The sequence below is a fragment of the Astyanax mexicanus genome, chromosome 5 (genome assembly GCF_023375975.1).
Source record: "Astyanax mexicanus isolate ESR-SI-001 chromosome 5, AstMex3_surface, whole genome shotgun sequence".
NCBI classification, from domain to species: domain Eukaryota; kingdom Metazoa; phylum Chordata; class Actinopteri; order Characiformes; family Acestrorhamphidae; genus Astyanax; species Astyanax mexicanus.
The window spans coordinates 2,182,501-2,199,822 of record NC_064412.1 but is presented as its reverse complement, the minus strand read 5'-3'; the positions used below and the strand labels follow the sequence as shown (position 1 = coordinate 2,199,822).

The 17,322-nt window shown below is 37.4% G+C and overlaps 1 protein-coding gene across 7 annotated transcripts in view; it reads right to left on the bottom strand.

The window, feature by feature from the left end:
* Positions 1-17,322, bottom strand: part of foxp1b (forkhead box P1b) — a 409,787-nt gene that overhangs the window by 247,812 nt on the left and 144,653 nt on the right. For all 7 annotated transcript variants that reach the window (XR_007439200.1, XM_049479473.1, XM_049479470.1 and 4 more), the window contains one exon: positions 5,939-5,996. The gene's annotated coding sequence lies outside the window, so the exon portion shown is untranslated. The remainder of the gene's footprint in view (positions 1-5,938; positions 5,997-17,322) is intronic.

Sequence of the window (17,322 nt, the reverse complement as noted above, 5' to 3'; positions counted from 1 at the left end):
AGACCTAAAATAGGCCGACATCCATGTGACGCAGACTAATAAACAAACAATGCTGAACTAAAAAAAATGAAACTAAAATAAGGCCGGTTTGCTTACTCATCCCTTTCATTTGTTTATTGATTTTGCTTTCTCAACATCTCCCAGAGGAGCTCGTCCTTTTTTTAGTTAATAATAAAATAAAACTCTCTGATTCTCTGTTCAGCCTCTCTGTGCGTTCTCGGTCTTACTTTGTGATTCACTTCAGTATCAGCTAAAGAACTTTATTTTACATCTTAATTTTATCTTTTAATAACACTGTTTTAGCTGCTCTCTCACTCTTCACTATCTTCACTGTACATTTTCTAAATTATTTCTAATTATTTTTTAAGGTATAAATTTCTTCTGTAGTTGAAGAATCAAACTTTTTACTTAAGTAAAATTATTTAAGTACTGCTTTTAAAACTATTTAAAGTATAAAAGTAAAAGTAATGTAAGAAAAAAATGACCTTATAAACAGAAACCTGGGCCGCACTACAGGGGCCAATAGTGCACTAACGATTTCACCAGCCAGAATCAAATCAAGCCGAAATGAAATAGGAGTAACCACTATTATTTTTAAAATATAAGGAGTAGAAAGTACCGATAAATGCACAATAAAAGAAGGAGTAGAATTAAAAAGTCATCTAAAAAAAAAAAACTCCACTAAAGTATAGATAGCAAATATTTATACTTAAGTAATATAATGAAGTATTTCTACTTTGTTACTTGACACCTTTGCTTTCAAGCACCTTAAAAAAAGACTTTAAGATAAATTTTAAGGCCTGAATTGGGATGGTACACATCTGACACAGACCAATAAACAATGCTAAAGTAAAAATAAAAGAAGGTAAAATAAGGCCGGTTTGCTTACTCATCCCTTTCTTTTGTTTGTTGGTTTTGCTTTTCCAACATCTCCCAGAGGAGCTCCGTCCTTTTTTTAGTTAATAATAAAATAAAACCTGCGACTTGGAGCTGAGTACACACTGCGTCACTCTCAGAGTGTGAATAAAGGGCACACTCTGCCGCTACAGCGCCGGCGGCTGCGGAAACTCTTCTTCTTCTCTTTTAGAGACGACCCTCCTCCCCCCTGCTCCGCTCTCGGCTCCCCGAACCCTCCACCCGCCACTTTAGCCACGCCGACTTGTTTATTATGTTGGTCGGCGCTGCACGCGGAGAAAAAAGCGATTAATCCAGCCCTTCAGAATCAAAGCGCTTCTAAATGCATAGAAACACAGTCAGCTGGAGACACGGCGAAATTAGGAGCTTACCAACTGCTAATGCTAATGCATAGCAATTTTCAGCTTGATGCTGATACACAGAAATGACTTTTTTTTGGGGTAGTAAGCAATAAACGCACTCGCTAGAACTATTACATGGCCGCTTATCCACCCCTGTGCCCTAACGCGCATCAATATGCAACTTTTCATTTGGTTTTAGCTCCGGAATTGACTTGTGCCGAGGTGCTGCGGAAGAAGAAGGGACTATGCAAATAGGGTAAATAATCGGGTGTAAAGGCGTTGAGATGTTCAATATTTCAGATTGTCACACAGGCGGCACGGCACAGTGGGAAAACATTTCTCTTAGTGAACATTCGTTTCACAAAACACACTTAAAACAAGGGAGTTAAAAACTGCTGTCGGTGAAGAAAGCCAACAAAGTTAAGCACCAAAAAAAAATTCTCACAGAATGCATATTTTGTCCTTATTTGTGTTGTTTTGGCTGGTTTTGATCTCTGTATAGTGGATTATCAATTATCAATGATATTGAAAAATAGAAAAATTAAAAAAGAGTGTACGAAAATACATTTCTGGGTGTGATAAACACAACATAAACCATATCTAAAAACAAAAAAAAAAGCTTTTGAATCAGAAGTCACTATATTTACTGTACTGTTCCATCATAGTGCTGTATACGACCTACTGTGTGGAGATGTGGGCAAGCACATACAAAACAAATACAAATCCAATCACCCAATCACTACAGAGGACAGCTATAGGGTTTATTAATCAAGCAAACTACTAAGAACCAACCAACAAATTATTCATTAAAATAACATGCTTTTAATTCTGTGATTTAGTAGACCTAAATATTGCACAGATAATGTATAAAGCAAATATATTAGATAGGCAAAAAGGGTATGCTAAATAAGCTAAAGCTAAAGCTTTAGCCTTTTAGGTTTGTATTAATTAGGATAAGATGTGTTGTTTTCTTCTTTGCATTATTATCTATTTTTAATCATTTCTAATGTCGAATATGTTTCGCAAAAACTAAACTAAACTAATAATGAAGAGTTCAGTACACAAAACTAAACTGTCAAGACTCTTTTTGACAGAACAGAATGCAATTCTTCTTTCAGAAGAAAATACGGCTGAATTAAAACAGGCTGAGAAATGTGCAAAATGTGCCAAATCCAGCACATTAAAACTGGTTTATATGCCTTTAAACTGGTAAATAACTCTAGTCAAAGCTGGGAAACCGTATAAACAACAAAAATAGCAAAACACTTATTTTGTGCCTTTAGTCTAGTGTGAAGTTTCCACCAATCAGTGATGGTTTGGAGAGTCATGTCTGTCATCTGCTGGTGTTGATCCACTGTGTTTTATTATCAAGTCTAAAGTCAGTGCAGTTTTGTTTTCCCACAAAATCTTACAGCACTTCATATCTTACAGCTTCCCTCTGCTACTGACAACTTTTATGGAGATGCAGATTTCATTTTCCAGCAGGACTTGGCACACTGCCCACACTGCAAAAAGCACCAAGTGGTCTTATATAATATTCTAATTTTCTGAGAAACTGATTTTTGGGTTTTCATTGGCTGAATTACTGAAATAAAATAACCTTTCAATGATCTTTTGAGATTCACCTGTACGTAGTCTGCTATGCTACGTGGAGTCTACGTAGTCAACGTAGTAATGGCAGTCCTTGGAGCTAAAGCTAGTAGTGTTATAGGAGGTAAACAGTGATTTTTGGGTTTTTAATGAGCTTCTTCTGCACTTTTTAAGTTATTAATGCCTAATTTTAAATGTCAGGGCTCTCTGGATTCTAGTAAGGAGGTGTGGAGCTACTTAACGCTGGATAACGGTGTAAAAAGTGATTTATTTCTTTGTCTCCCAGTCTGAAGGGTGTTTTGGACAAACTGTTAATATTTCTGGATCTCTGAACGCTGTGGGAGAGCGGAGGTGAGCTATTCATCAAAGATAAGAACTTTTTATCATGTTTTACTACAACAAAAGTACATTTTACACCAGAGTTCTCCTTTAAGGCCTGAATTAAAGACGTAGTGTAGACTCAAGTCTGGAGGAAGTTCTACTCTGGAGTAAACGTGGCCAAACGCCAACAGCACATCTCTACATATCCTGATTCTGTTTCTACAGGAAAAGTGAGGAGTGAGAGACAAAAGAAAGAGAAAAAGAAAGAGTGTGTGTGTGTGTGTGTTCAGTGCTTCCTCCTCTTCAGCTTCTTCATGCAGGCAGTTTAGAGGAGGTGAGGGATGGTGATTGGTGTGATTTATGGCTCTAAACTGAAGAACAAAGACGCGACTCCCGCCGGCGCCTGATCCACACGCCCTTCCCAACGCTAACACTGTTTACTAGTGTTGGGAAGAAACTCAGGTAGAGAGAATCACAATTAAGACAAGTTACTGTAGAGAAATGACGGAGGGAGAGAGAGAGAGAGAGAGAGAGAGAGAGAGAGGGTGTGTTTAGGAGTGAGATCATGGGAAAGAATGGGAAGTCCCTTTCCCCTGACACACACACAAACACACACACACACACACACACACGTGTATATATGTATATGTATGTGTGTGTACGTACAGAATGGATTTATTGTATGTACAGCTGTGAGCAACAGTTTGGGACCTTGTTAAAATAACATGTTGTTGATCTTGTGTAAACAAATCCTTTTGTTCAGTTTCAGTTCAGTTCCTAATAAAAAAAATAAATAAATCAATAAATAAAAATAAAATAATACAATTAAAATACAGGACACATTTAAAATGTGCCAAATTGTATACAACTCACATTTTATAATGTGTTAGATTTTTGCTGGATAAAATAAAGCAACTGTTTATTAAAATGAGCAGGAATTTAAGATCACACGGACAACAACGACTAATGCTTACAGATTACAGGATGGATGGATGGATGGATGGATGGAGACAGAGACAGACACTTGGATGGATTGATGGTGGATGGATGGATGGATGGATGGATGGATGGATGGATGGAGAAAGAGACAGACACTTGGATGGATTGATGGATGGATGGAGAAAGAGACAGACAGACACTTGGATGGATGGATGGATGGATGGATGGATGATGGATGGAGAAAGAGACAGACACTTGGATGGATTGATGGATGGATGGATGGATGGATGGAGAAAGAGACAGAGACAGAGACAGACACTTGGATGGATTGATGGCTGGATGGATGGAGACAGAGATAGACACTTGAATGGATTAATAGATGGATGGATGGACAGAGACAGAAAAAAAGACAGTTGGGTGAATGGATGGATGGATAGATGGATGCATAGATGGATGCATACTGAGACAGACAGACAGACAGACATGGACGGATGGAGAAACACAGATGGACACAGACAGATGGTGGAGGAATGGGTGAATGGATAGTTAGACAGTAAGATGATAAACGGAAGGATGGATGGATGGATGGATGGATAGAGACACAGAGACACAGACACTTGAATAGATCGATAGATCGATGGATGGACAGAGACAGAAAGAGACAGAGTGTGGGATGATGACTGTATGGATAAATGGATGGTTAGACAGAAAAATAGACAGTTGGATGAAGAATTGACAGTAGGATGATGGACAGATGGATGGATGGATAGAGAAATAGGCCGACACTTGGACGGACAGAATAAAAGACAGACAGACAGGATGGATAGCTGGCTGGCTAGACTGACAGACAGAAAGACAGACAGACAGACACACAGACTTTTGAACATTTGAACAACTGATCTGACATGTAAAGGTATAGGTAGTTGGACAGACAGACAAACTGATAGATGGTAAGATGGATAAAGAAGTAATTTAGATCACAGAGAGGGATTCAACGGATCTCTACACTTCTTTTTTTTCAGTTTTTTTTTATTCCTGTCAGTAAATTCAGTATTAGTATGTGATTTGTAGTTTGGGGAGATTTGTCTGTCCATTGTAACATTGAACTCTATGTTTGTCAGCCCACTCATCCATCCATCCATCCATCCATCCATCCATTCATCCCCCCACCAAACCTAGCCATCTATCCATATATCCATCCATTCATTCAACAATCCAATCATACCAGTTATTTTCTTAAAAAAAGTGTTGTGTATGAATTTGTGTACATTTAGTATACAATTCGATTTTTTACTCGTCTTTCCTTTTGTTTTAAATGCTTATGTTGTAAATTTAGTTGTTTGTATAGAACTTTTGTTATGTGCATTTTACTATGACGTGTGATTTATATTATTTGTTTTGTATGAGATGTTAGTTGTACCTCAGGAAGAATAGCTGATATTGCAATTGAAGCTAATGAGGATCCAAATAAATAAAACAATAAATAAAATGATGAAGCTCTGCAGACACTGAGTTTCTCTACAAAACCAAGCTTTCTCAGAAAATCGAGTCACTGAGATAAAGCCCTCTCAATCTCTGAAAGCGTATAATGTGTACTTGAGTAAAAATGGTTGGTTTATTAGGCCTGAAAAGCAGCCGTGAACGCCGGCCCCTCTTATCTGTTTGGCCGTAAGCCCTGACAAAACAAAATGACCTCTCATTTTTCCCCCCGCTGGGACAAAAACACACAAACAAGTGAACTGCACCAAATCAAGTTATTCATTAAACCAGTTCAACGCAAGCAGCCGGCCCTCCCAGAACCGCTGCGCTACAATAAATAATCTTCTGTTTACCTTCTCCGAGGACTCGCTCGTCTTCAGTTCACCACGCCGGGAGTGCTGCCTTCTCGCTCTGCAGGGAGACACAAACAAAAAGCATCGCTTATGAATGAATAATTACCACACGCAGCTGAAAACACCTGTCAGAGCGCGATTCCATCAGGGAGACGCCGCTGCCAAACGCTCAGCTGAAGGAGCAAAACGCTGCTGAAACACCAAAGCTGTGCAGGTGATGTGACAAAACACATCAAAGCTGCTGTAAAGTGATGCTACAATCACAAACATCGGGTATCTTCAGAGATATCTCTATATATCTCTATAGAGATACAGAGACAGGTAATAAACAATTACACAAAGTAATCAACCAATCAATTTCCATTCTACCAGAGGAATGATGACTAGAGGCCTGAAGAAAGAGCCATCAGGCATTAGAGCGCGATTTAATCTGAATTCAGAAAGATCTTGAATTTTAGTTAAAAACTACCTTTGAGTCGACAAAAAAACTTCAGATTGGGCAGACGTTTCATTCTGGTTTGAGAAAATCAAAGTCATAGTCATGTATCTGTCAAAATTCAACAGTGAGTAGGCATCAAGCTCAAATACTAAACAAACAGAGTTATAGAAATAAGTGGAGATTTGATGAAAATCAAATGGATGTTTAAACCAAAGTTTTACAGACGCAAAATTTTGGTTGGCAATCGAACTCAAATGACTCAAATCAACATTGGTTTGACATTGAATGCTAATGTCAGGCACATCTTGAAATTTGGTGGGAAATCAAGTCACATATCCATTAAAAGCAACATTGGGGGCTTTAATTAGACAAATGTTGAATTATAACTGAAATTGAGTTGTTACATTTTGGTACATTTGTTACAATTTGTTACGTTTGGTACAATTGTTACATTTTGGTAAGAAATCACGTCACTTATTCAATAAAACCAACATTGGGTTGACATTAAGCTCTAACATTAGACAGACCTTTAACTTTGGTTGAAAATCAAAGTCAAATCAGACGTTAAATTCACATATCCATTAAAACCAACATGGGGATGAAATTAAGCTCTAACATTAGACAGATGTTTATTTTTGGTTGTAAATCAGACAGATGTTAAAATTTTAATGGAAATTAAATTCACTCAGCTGTTGAATACAAACACTGCCTAGACATTAAGCTCCAACATCAGGCAGATGTTGAACTAGAGCTAAAATTGAGAATCAGATTGAAGTCCAAAGCTGACATTGACATTTGGTCACATAACAATTAAAACCAACACTGGATTGATCAATTGATCAATCAACGTTGTGTTGACATTAAACTGCAACACGAAAATAACTTTTGATTACTTAACACGAGATAAGCATGACTTACTACTAACAATGTAACTGTAAAATTTAAACAGTGTTAGAATTCCACATTGTGTGGATGTTGGCAGAGGTTGGGTTTTGGACAACATACTACCTAACTAATGTGATTTATTTAAAGTATGTTTGATTTGCTCTGAAGTGATGGAACTAAGGCCTGTTTCAGTACATCGAGAGAGCTAGGAGTTTACTTTTCATTTCAGTGCCCACATTAAGAGGTCAGAGGGTTCAAAGGGTTCAGGCTGTTCAAACAATGGACAGCATGTAGAAGAAGTTTCTTATAGTACAATACAGTTAAATCAACCACAAACTCAACTACAACAACACAGTGGATCAACACCAGCAGATGACATGTCTCTCCAAACCATCACTGATTGGTGGAAACTTCACACTAGACCTCGAGCAGTTTGGACTGTGTGTCTCTCCACTCTTCCTCCAGACTCTGCTCCCTTGATTTACAAATGAAATAAAGTAAAATTTACTGATGATCAGTGATGGTTTGGAGAGACATGTCTGTCATCTGCTGGTGTTGATCCACTGTGTTTTATTATCAAGTCTAAAGTCAGTGCAGTTTTTTGTTTTCCCACAAAATCTTACAGCACTTCATATCTTACAGCTTCCCTCTGCTGATGACAACTTTTATAGAGATGCAGATTTCATTTTCCAGCAGGACTTGGCACACTGCCCACACTGCCAAAACTACCAATTGGCCTTATATAATATTACAATTTTCTGAGACACTGATTTTTGGGTTTTCATAGGCTGTACGCCATATAAAATAAATTATTACTGAAATACAGTAACTTTTCAATGATATTCTATTTTTTTTTTAAATGTTCCTGCAGACTAAAGGTACTGTTCTAGCATCTACTGATCCATCCATCGTGAAATAACGATACAAGGTGAAGAACAAACAGTGAAAAACAGCAAAAAAATAAATAAAAGTGATGATATATGTTCTATTCCTTCCACTAGTGCTCAGTGTAAAACTCTGTTCAGCAGTGTTTTATTGTTAAAAGATTTCCAGCAACCTTCAACAGGAACATCAACAGCAATACGTACAGTATTTCCACAGACAGGAGAGAGGTCTGTCTCAATGCGAGTCTTCTTTAGAAGCATTATAGCATCACAACACACAACCAAAAACAAAAAACACAGAACTCGTGGCTGGACTGGAGCTTTTTATTATCAATGTTGTGGAGTGTCTTTCCAACACGGGTGAATCAATAAATCTCTGAGAAAAGCCCTCCCCGTCGCTGCTGTAAGAAAACAGAGCTGGACTATGGTCACGTTGGATAGAGATATACCTTAAACATGAGAAAATAAGTTTGTCAGTTGTGTACAGTTGCAAGAAAAAGAAGAAAAAACAGTATGTGAACCCTTTGGGATTATACTTGGATTTCTGCATAAATCGGCATTAAATGTGTTCTGATCTTTATCTAAGTCACAACAATAGACAAACACAGTCTGCTTAAACTAATACCACACAAAATTATATGTTTGCATGGTTTTATTTGTCTATAAATATGTCATGGCATGTACCAGTCTTTAGCTGACACTCTGAGGTAAGGATTCTTCCTCACCTCATTGATCATTCTGCACTGTGCTGTGCTCTTACAGTCACCTTTACAGGACTTTACCACGCCTAGGGAGAGTAGCAGCAACAGTGCTGAACTTTCTCCATTTGTACAGCGTCTGTTTGTCTTACCGTGGACACGTGAACATCAAGGCTTTTAGATATAATTTTTTAACCCTTTCCAGCTTCATGCAAGTCAACAAATCTTGAACGTACAGTAGATCTTCGGAGAGCTTGATCTTTTGTGCGAGAGGCATAATTCACATCAAGCAATTAAGAAGCTCCTTAAGAACAGCAAACTCAAAACTGGTGTGTATATATGTTTATTTTTATAGGGCAGGACAGCTTTAAAGCTTTAAGCAACACATCTATCACATCTCATCACATCCTGGATCCAATTAGCTCTTAAAAAAGCCATTAGTCTAGGGGTTCCCATACTTTTTGAATGTTAACATGTTGTGTTCAATAAAACCATGCAAACATATAATTTTATTTTGTGTGTGGTTTTAGTTTAATCAGACTGTGTTTGTCTATTGTTGTGACTTAGATGAAGATCAGAACACATTTAAAGAACAATTTATGCAGAAATACAATTATAATCCCAAAGGGTTCACATACTTTTTCTTGCAGCTGTACGATGTCTGTAAAGAATGGATGGCGAACACATCTACGTCAACGTGATACTCTACCTCTGGCAGACTACAATAGACCACGGTACAATTATCTGGCTCTAACGGCTCGTTTTATCTACCAGCTACAAGCTGCAATATGAAAATAGGTCGTTTATCTTCCCTATCGCTTTACGTGGAAATAACTCCGTATCAAACGGTCAGCGGGGGCGGTTCAGACCAACTGTGCAACTACACAGGAACAAAACAAACAAACAAAACGTCTGATCAATGTCTCGCAAGATGCCCGGAGCTCACAAAGGCTTTACATATCCAAACCTCATTCTTATGCTAAACTGCAGAGTGTCGATAGGACAATATTTGGGAGCCATTTGAATACAAGCATCAAAGCATATCTGAGTATGAGGAAAAAAAATAGATCAAGTCTTTCACACAATGATCCGTCATGCAGTTTACATTTGGCAGTCAAAGCAGCAGCCGGGCGTTTCAGGCCGGGCGACTGCGTTTATCTCAGGTGAAGTGGAAGAAGAAGACACGCGTCAACACCGGGCCATCGAATGCAATCAAATCCTCACAGCAATGCTACAAAAACAAACATTTAGTAGAAAGAGGGGTACTTCCACATATATATAAAACAATGAAAGACTATTTAAGTAGTCATTAAACTATAAGAAAATATAAAATACATAATATAAAATACGTATATAAACTACATCAAAATATGTAGTTTATTTCTTAATAATAAAGGGTATAATTCATTCAACGCAATCAAATCCTCACAGCAAAATGCTACAAAAACAAACATCGAAAGAGGGTTACTCCTGTATTCATATAAAAAAATGTAAAGACTAATTAAGTAGTCAATAAACTATAACAAAATACAAAATACATAATGTAAAATATGTGTATAACCTATATAGTAATATATAGTTTATTTCTTACAAATAAAAGCTATAGTTTATCAAATGCAATCAAATCCTCACAGCAATGCTACAAAAACAAACATCTAGCAGAAATAGGGTTACTCCTGTATTCATATAAAAAAATTAAAGACTATTTAAATAGTCATTAAACTATAGCAAAATCTAAAATGCATAATGTAAAATGTGTATAACCTATATAGTAATATAAAAGCAATCAAACACAATCAAAACTCAAAAAAAAAAAAAACATCTAGCAGACAGAGGGTTACTCCCGTATTTATAAAATAATATATAAAAGGCTACTTAAGTTTGTCAAGACACAAATATAAAATATATAATGTAAAATATGTATATGAACTACATAGTAATATACGGTTTATTTCTTACAAATATATATTTATATCCTCAGTTCATGGCTCTTCCCCAATCTATTAATCAGGATATTTTTACTATCACATACTAATACACAGTTTATTTCTTACTAAAAAAAAGTGAAAAATTTGTATAGCTTATCGAAAGCAATCAAATCCTCACAGCAATGCTACAGAAACAGTTAGCAGAAAGTCTTCCCTAGACAGTAGAAACACAGTTACTCCAACATTTACAATAAAACGCTATTTAAGTAGTCAACAAACAAATATAGCATGTGAAATAAAAGCTTGGATAACAGTTTTAATTACATAATTTATATAATTCAGGAGGTTAAAATAGCTGGGACAAAATGAACCCAAGAATAAAAGATCTAGTAAATTTGAAGGTAACAGCAGGGTTAAGTTAATTTATTAAAAATATATAATCAAAATTAAATTGTGACTATCTTCACTAAACTAATCTCCAGCTTTCAGGGCTCATCCATCCCCAATCAGCAACTGATAATATTTTTCTATTTCACACTAATATACATTTTATTACTTATTAATAAAGACTATAGTTTATTAAATGCAATCAAATTCTCACAGCAAAGCTACGGAAACAAACATCTAGCAGAAACAGGGTTACTCCAACATTAAATAAGAAATCAAAAGCTTTTTTAAGTAGTCAACAAACAATAAACCAAATATGTGGGTAAATCTGAAGGTAACACAAGGGTTAAACTAAGCTTAATCAAGCTCTTCAACTTCAGTTTTTGAATCTGTTTCTCTGATTTCTCTATTTATAGGTTTATATTTGAGTAAAATGAACATTGTTGTTTTATTCTATAAACTACAGACAACATTTCTCCTAAATTCCAAATAAAAATATTCTCATTTAGAGCATTTATTTACAGAAAATGAGAAATGGCTGAAATAACAAAAGGTTCAGAAATCAATATTTGGTGGAATAACCCTGTTATTTTTTAAAGTTTTCATGCATCTTGGCATCATGTTCTCCTCCACCAGTCTTACACACTGCTTTTGGATAACTTTATGCTGCTTTACTCCTGGTGTAAAAATTCAAGCAGTTCAGTTTGGTGGTTTGATGGTTTGTGATCATCCATCTTCCTCTTGATTATATTCCAGAGGTTTTCAATTTGGTAAAATTAAAGAAACTCATCATTTTTAAGTGTGATCTTATTTTTTTTTTCCCTACAGATCTACACAGACCTGGAAAGAGTTAGTCTGACCCAATAGTCTCTAAAATCAAACACACATTCATATTATTCTCTTTCTTTTTTTTTTGTTTTTTTTACCAGCACCTACCGCCGTCATATTCGGCGTCATTTTTCTCCCCATCCCCCCAATTCATTAGACTTCAATTAAAATATCACTGCAGCTGTCGTAAATCAATAGCCCTGTGCGACACATGACAAATCTTTTCAGCTTAAAAAGCTAAATATCATTAATTCAAATCACCTGCTAAGACCTCGAGTGCTAAATGAGTTTACCAAAACCCCTCGCCGCTCAATTTAGACAAATGCTGCCTCTTAGTGATCACAAGACCATTTCTATTGGAGGAGAAGGAGAGGACGGGTTTGGGCGACAGCTGCGAGCGTCTCGTTTTTTTTTTTTTCAGTTCGGCGTCACGTAGCGTGGATGCTAATAGCTAAACAGATAATTGTGTGGATTGTGAGTGGCGGGCGGGAGGTAATGGCAGGGTTTAAAGCAGCGGGGCGCCCTGCCTCAGGGATGGAGGCCACGGTACATCTTAGAACCTCCATCGTATCTGATTGATCATATCTGTAGGTATTGTGATCTTTTCTTTGTATGCCTCCTTCCAATTTAGATAAACTGTAGAATGAGGTGCATTACCAAAATGCTATTTACAAGACATTTTTCCAGAGAGATTTTGGCCTACTATCATACATTTTGGCACACTAACGTCTAGCTTTTTATGTATCTGTGTCAGCAGTGAGGTCCTCCTGGATCTTCTGCCAAACCACTACATTTAATTCAAACGTTGCTGGATATTTGCAGCTAACACTGATGCACCCTGAGCCTGCAAGACAGCTTGATTTCTTTGAAACTTGACTGTCCACAGAGCGTTGTCTCAGAAGGATTCTGGCTTATTCTCGTACATTTTGGAATGAGGTCTACAAAGAAAAGAACAAAGTACGTAGTATGTGCTTTACCGAAAAACTCTCTCAGTCTCTTAGCTTTCTCTCGTACATTTCAGAACAAGGCCTACAATGAAAAGAACACAGTACCTACAAATATGGCCAAACATGCTGGCAGCTCGAAGATGTGACACTGATGCACCCTGAGCCTGCAGGACGGCTTAAATTTTTTTGGAACAGACTTTACTGCATTCCTGCAACCGTTCATATTTTTTTATCTCTTCCGTCCACGTCCAAGGAGGTTAGCTGTAAGTGTCTTGATTAAGTTGTGCACTGTGGACAAAGGAACATAAAAACCTCTAAGAATGAACTTGTAACCATATAAAATTGTTGATATTTTTCCACACTTTTGGTTCTAAAGTCCTCAGACAGGTTGTAAAGTTCTTGATTATGTTGTGCACCGTAGACAAAGGAAAATCAAGATCTCAGGAGATGCGTCTTCATTTTCATCTCAAGGATGGAAGTTCCTCTAACCGAGGCTGTGGAACATCTTTGAACCTTTTTTGTAGGTAATGTCTTCTTTTCTTTGTAGGTCTGATTCCATTTTCGGTAAAAATGTAGAATTAGGTGCTTTACCAAAATCTTAAGAAGTTTTCTCAGAATGATTTTGACTTACTTTCATACATTTTGGAATGAGGCCTACAAACAAAAAAACACAGCACCTACAAATATGGCCAAACAGGCTTGTTGGAGGCTTAAAGATGTGACACTGATGCATCCTGAGCCTGCAGGACGGCTTAAATTTCTTTGGATTCAACAACCTGACTGCTTTCCTGCAACCTTCCATATATTTTTTCTCTTCTGTCCACGTCCAGTGAGGTTAGCTACAGTGCGTCATGAGTTGCCAACGTCTTGATTATGTTGATCGTGGACATAGGAACATCAAGACCTCTAAAGATGGATTTGAAACCTTGTTGATTGTTGATATTTGTCCGCAGTTTTGACTTTCTGCTCTTTTTGCTTAGTGTAGAAAACAGAGACACACAATGCATCTCAATTTTTTCACTTTGGCGTCATGTAGCGTAGATCGAAATAGCTAAACAGATCACAGAGCTCCTGTAACAGAGACCACGGCATATCTTAGAACATTCATCATATTTGATTGTATTAGTAGGCAACGTCTCCTTTTCTTTGAAGGCCTGATTCTATTTGCGGTAACCAGGAGAATTATGCGCTTTACCCAAAAAAAGCTTTATCTTGGAGTCTTGACTCTCTCGCATACACAGTACCTACAAATATGGCCAAACATGTTGGAGGCTTACAGATGCGACACTGATGCACCCTGAGCCTGCAGGACAGCTTGAATTTAAATGGAACTTGATTGGAGTTGCTTATCCAACAACCAGACTTATCATGCATTCCTGCAACCTTTCATACATTTTGTTCACTACCGTCCACGTCCAGGGGAGTTAGCTACAGAGTGTCATGGGTTGTGAACTTCTTGATTATGTTGTGCACCATAGATTAAGAAAAATCAGAATCATTAGACTGAAATTAGAACCATATTGATCGTATTTGTAGGTATGGTCTTCTTGTTTTTGTAGGCCTGATTCTATTTTTGGTATTTTAAGAAGTTTTCTCAGAAGGATTTCGACTTAATTTCATACATTTTGGCCTACAATGATAAGAACAAAGTACCTTCAAATATGGCCAAACATGATGGAGGTTCGAAGATGCGACACTGATGCACCCTGAGCCTGCAGGACGGCTTGAATTTAAATGGAACTTGATTGAAACTGCTTATCTAACAACCAGACTCATTCTGCAGCCTTTCATAAATTTTGTTTACTTCCGTCCACATCCAGGGGAGTTAGCTATAGCGTGCCATGAGTTGTAAACGTCTTAAATATGTTGTGCACCATAGATAAATGAACATTAAAGTCTCATGAGATACATATCCATTTTTTTCACGTCAAAGCCATGTAGCATGGCTCGTAATAGCTAACACTGATGCACCCTGAGCCTGCAGGACGGCTTGAATTTCCATGGAACTTGATTGGGGCTGCTTATTATTGATCATATTTGTAGGAACTGTCTTTTTTCCTTTGTAGGCCTGATTCTATTTGCAGTAAACAGCAGAATTACATGCTTTACCAAAAAGCTCTATCTTGGTCTCATCTGTCCACAAGAAGTTTTCTCAGAAGGATTTTGGCCTACAAAAAAAGAACAAAGTACCTTCCAATATGGCCAAATATCGAAGATGTGACACTTATGCACCCTAAGCCTGCAGGACAGATTAAATTTATTTGGAAATGTTCTGCATTCCTGCAACCTTTTATAAATTTTATTTACTTCCGTCCATGTCCAGGGGAGTTATTCCTTCATATAGAACACACAGACACACAATATGTCTCAATTTTTTTTCAGTTCTGAGTCACGTAGCATAAATCTTTATAGCTAAAAAGATAATTGCGTGGACTGCGAGTGGCCGGGCGGGTTGTAATGGCAGGGTTTAAAGCAGCGGGGTGGCCCTGCCTCGTGGACGGGAGCTCCTGTATCGGAGGCCACGGCTGGAGAAGAAACAGCGCCGGTGATTCGGAGAGGGAGGGACGAGCCGGGAGGGACGAGCCGGGAGGGACGAGCCGGCTGAGCTGAGATCAGGTCCTATGGGTACGTAATGGAGCGAGTGCAGAGAGAGAGGTGGATAAACGCTGGTGTCAGAGAGGTAGATGATTTAAAAGGTGGGGGAGACGCTGAACAGGGGAAGGAGAGTGCTCTGCATGAGAGAGAGAGAGAGAGAGAGAGAAAACGAGAGGAAGTGTCTTATATGATGCAATCATGATCTCCTGACCCAGTTCTGAGACAATGAAATTACTGTGCACTCTCTTTACCTGTTCTCTGCCTGAAAGGATCTCCAAATGAGCCCAAATGATACGGAGAGAGATTGTAAAACAGAATTGTATCAAAAACTGCTTGATATGAGAGTATAATAATGTACAAAATTCATAATTCAATTCAACACAACACAGCGGTGTCTCAACTCAGCAGTTTTTTCGTTAATACAGCTTATACACTACACTGTACAAATGTTTCTTTCACATAAAAAAAAATATATATATAGATTTTATACTGTATATCGTCGCTGTCCTATTACAAAAAAAAAAAAAACTTCTACATTTTTGTTAATTTTTAGTTTATAACATAATTTGAACAGACAAACTGTCTATTACACTGTGCTCAAATTTCTTAATGAACGGACCAATAGAAACTCTTCAAAATAACCTGAAATGTGAAAACTCTTTTTACATTTACTTCCATTGAAAGTTTACAAAGTTTTTTTTTCTTTCTCCTATTAAATTGGTATTTTAGAGATAAGTGTTTTTCATTGGACAGTGACGATATTTACTCTACACGGCACACCGTGTTATCAGACGCACTAACGCAATAAACGTCTTTTTTCTGATCAATTTTCATACATAAGGCGCACCGGATAGTAAGTGAATTTTATGTGACACTAGTAAGGAACAGGGGAGTTGCCATGCTTTCCTTCTAATTCAGCAGGTCTCTTCACTGGGTGGGGAGTGAGATCTGTAAAGCTTAGCTAAGTTAAGTAAACAAAACAGTAAAAAGTCTTTTAAACTCAATCGAGAGCTGGATGTTAATCCACACAGTTTATTTGGGTGAGTAAAGTGCTTTCGTTTATGTACAGTAAGCTTAGATTTCCAGCTTAGCTAACCACGCTATCGCTAGCCGTGGTTAGCAGCTAATGCCGCTGAGGAACCCTGAGTGTTCCGGTAATCCAGAGTGATATTAGCTAGCAATATGTCCCACGTAGCTTGTTTTAACACGGTAAACAGGCAGACTACAGTCCAATATACTCACCTCTAAACAAAATAGCAAAATAGTTAGCACTTAGTACCTTAGTACGGTTAGCGGCTAAAGCTAAGGCTGCTCCTGCAGTGCTAGCTAGGGTTAACAGCAAGCTACAGGCCATGAATGCTAACTTCTGAACAGCAAAAGAGCTAGCGCTTAATGTGCTTAGTGTGGTTAGCGGCTAATGCTAATACTGCTGGAGAACTAAACTGAAACTCCTGTATAACTCTGTACTTCAGCGGAGTGGTTTAGTGGTCTGCTTCTTAATATCAGACTGATACAATTCATACATAAGAAGCACCGGATTATAAGGTTCACTTTTAGTTAATATGCTGCATAAAACTGGAACAGACAGCAAATATTAAAAGCTTCTCAATTGTAGAATATTTCAAATCCAGGTTAGAACTCTACTTTTTTACTCGTGCTTTTATTTTAAAGCATCTAAAACTTTATTTCAATGCACTTTTTATTTTTTACCTTATCTTATTATCGTTACTTATTATCTACTACTTGTACTGTTATTATTGCTTTAAATCTGTTTTTCTTTTTAATGCACTTTA